A 3532-nucleotide genomic window follows, 5' to 3' on the forward strand; every position below is an offset into this window, starting at 1 on the left:
AGCCACACTGTGCCGGGCCCTCTCTGGCCTGCCTTAGAGAGGTGGTGCGCAGCGGGCGTGGCCCCACTGCGCCATGATTTCTGTGAAATTTTGCAGTAGTGATGACGTTGTTTTCAGATTTCCAGGAGTTCTGTCTGTTCTGTTTTTTATTCAGAATGAAATATTTTTTTTAGTTCCGACACATTCCCTCTGCCTAATTCTCGTGTGGGAAAACTGGGGAGACTCGCCACCATCCAGTCGATGTGGGCTCCTAGTGGCCCTGCGGGTTTCCGAGACTGATGATGACTGGATTAGAAAGCCCAGTCTTTCTCCCCGGGAGCTGTTGCTGGTGATTTCGAACTGCCGACCATGTGGTTTGCAGCCCAATGAGTAACCACCACACCACCAGGGCTCCTGTGTTCTCTTGGGGAGAGTGTGGCCTTGGCCACTGTCTTCATGCACCTGAACCCCAGCTATGGCCTCCCCCCACCCCAGGTCCCTAGCTGCAGGTGACCCTCTGTCCACATCAAAACCACCACCCATGAGTGCAGCCCTGAGTCCTTACCGTGCCATATGCAGGGCACCTGCAGCAGAAGGGCTACAGAATTCACACCCCACCCCCACCCCCCGCGGGCAGGATCCGCACAGCTCCAGAACCAGGTCCCACTGTAAGCAGACCTAAGGGGCATCTCCATGTGTCCACTAGTCCACCCCATTTTTCCTCTGAGGTGAAGGGACCTTCTACGCGCAAGGGTCAGGAAGGGACATGTCCTAGGGACAGTCACTTTTCGTCTCAACACAGGGCCCCCAAGTCAATATTGACTCAGGTAGAACTGCCCTGTGGGTTTCTGAGACCATAACGCTACAAGAGGAGGAAGCCCCATCTCTCCCACAGAGTGGCTGGTGGTTTCAAACTGCAGACCTTGCAGCTAGCAGCCCAGCTCAAAACCGCTGTGCCACCAGACTCCTCTATGTGTACCTACAGTTGAGAATCCAGAGGCACCCAGACTGGGCTCTGCCACTAGGACCAGCTCCTCCCCTGCTGGGCCTGGAGCCGGGGCCGGTGTGGGCTTCCTGTTGCTGCTACAAATGGCCACAAATCTTGTGGCTCAGTTTTATCACCCTGTTGTAGGGGTCAGCTGGTCCCCACCCCCCAGGGTTCCTGCACAACCATTTCCCTGGCCCATCTGACGACCAGTGGCCAGCTTTTGGCTTGTGACCCCTTCCTCCATCTTTGAAACCAACATCGGGGCGTCTTCGCCTGCGGCCACTAGCTTTCCAGCCTCTGAGCCCCACACAGTGAGATGAAAGGACAAAGGGGTGGTGCCCAGGCGGGAGGTGAGAGAAGGGGAGCAAGAGAGCCATCTAGCAGGTACACGTGTGGGCGCCGGCCCATTCTGCTCACAGACCCTCTAAGATGGCCCCATGGAGCTTCTGCGTGGAAGCCAGTCATCCCACCTCTTCCTGGGGAGCGTCAGGTGGGTCCAAACTGCCGAGCTGTGCTACAGCAGACCGCTCAAGCACTGTGCAGCCAGGGCTCCCCTCAGAGACGTCAGCAAGTCAATAGTGGAGTCAGTTCTGACAGCCTTGTAGGGTGGTGGGGCCTGTTCCTGTTTAGGGGAGGAGACAGCTTCATCTTCCTCATGAGGAGAGATGGGGCTTTGAACCGCTGCCCTGGTGGTTAGCAGCCTAATGCACAACCCACCCAACAGCAGGGTTCCTTCCCAATTAGCGCACCTCAGAGAAGAACCTATGGGCTGAGTGCGGGCCAGAATCCTGTTTCAATGTAAGCCTGCACGTATGCTAATGGATCTGGTCTTCACAGTGCGGACTATGGGTATTGAGAGTGCTCTGGTGAGGGACCCTCAGGGGGCAGTGTGGTCAGTGACCCTGGGGGTGGGGCAGTGTGAAGGTTGATCCTTATCCCGGGGCCCTTCCCCAACCCCAATGGCGTACGCAGCCCTTTTCTCCATGGACCAGCATTGGCCAAACCATGTACTGTGTCATGAGGGCACGTTGGCATGAGCAGGGTGGTTTCCCACGGTGATGGCCTTCAGCAACGCAGCCAGCCAAGCATACGGCTGTCCAGAGCTCCAGCTTTCAGCCCCATAGCCCACTGCCCCCATGCCTTGACCCTGTACTGTTGGGAGGAGAGCCAACAGCGGGAGCTGCTGCAGGGCAGAAGAGTCACCCTAAATCCAGAAAGATGTGCAGCTCCTCAGCTCTTGGTTGGATGGGTGGGAGGGAGGATGACAGGGTTCCCAGGCAAGCGAGCTCTGCCAGGACCTTGCCTGTCTCATGCTGGTCCTGGGCTGCCCCTGCTGACCCCGCTTGTCCAGGCGCTGAACCTGTCGGGCCTTGGTGGTCCCCACAGCGCCACCTCCTGGGCTTCCCGTGAACAGCTCACTTCACACCACGCGCCGTCTTGGGGGGAAGCCAATGGTGACTATTCCTCTCCAGGACCCCAGCACAGGCTTGAATCCCTCCAGTGATAGGGTGCTCACTACCAGGAATCAGGCTGTCTCTTCCTCTGCACTCCCCACCTTGCTCTCAACCTCCACTGTTGGGGTGGAGGGTGGGGCAGGGTAGCTGGTGTCAGTCCATTCTGTCCCTCAGCTGCCAGCTGCACTAAAAACCCAAGGTAGGAGGTAGGGACCCAGGTAGGGACTGCTCCCTCACACCCTACTCCCCCATGGGCCCTGGGAGTCCAGGTGGCACCGTGATGATCTTGGTGGCTCTGTGCTGGAGGCAGCCCTTGGGCTGGACTTTGGTGCAAGACGGCGGTGACCTGCAAGTGTGGGCATCTGCTCACAGGAAGCACCCCAGGAGAGAGGGGCTGAAGCAAGTGGCTGCCAGGTGGTCTCTGGAGCCGAGGGGCCCCTCAGAGCTGCCACCTGACATGAGGACAGCACCATGGCCACCTTAGAGCACTGGCCACCCTGGCTTCCAACCTCCCTCCCCTCTGACAACACTCCCCTCCAATCTCCCTCACCTCCGATCACACTCACCTCCAACCATGCTCACCTACGACCACCCTCACCTCCGACCACACACACCTCCGATCTCCCTCACCTCTGAGGTCCATCACCTCTGACCTTCCTCACTTCCGACCTCCCTCACCTCTGACCACACTCACCCCCTACTTTCCTCACCTCCAAACACATTCACCTCCAACCACGCTCACCCCCGACCACACTCACCTCCAACATCCCTCACTTCTGACCACGCTCACTTCGACCACCCTCACCTCCAACCACCCTCACCTGTGACCTCCCTCACCTCCAACCATGCTCGCCTCCGACCACGCTCACCTACGACCACCCTCACCTCTGACCACATACACCTCTGACCACACACACCTCCAATCTCCTTCATCTCCAACCTCCCTCACCTCTGACGTCCATCACCTCTGACCTTCCTCACTTCCGACCTCCCTCACCTCCAACCACACTCACCCCCGACCACACTCACCTCCGACCACTCTCACCTCCGAACATGCTCACCTCCAACATCCCTCACTTCTGACCACACTCACCTCCTACTTCCCTCACCT

Source organism: Echinops telfairi, unplaced genomic scaffold (genome assembly GCF_000313985.2).
Source record: "Echinops telfairi isolate 266 unplaced genomic scaffold, ASM31398v2 ScPeMD7_37;HRSCAF=141, whole genome shotgun sequence".
NCBI lineage: Eukaryota > Metazoa > Chordata > Mammalia > Afrosoricida > Tenrecidae > Echinops > Echinops telfairi.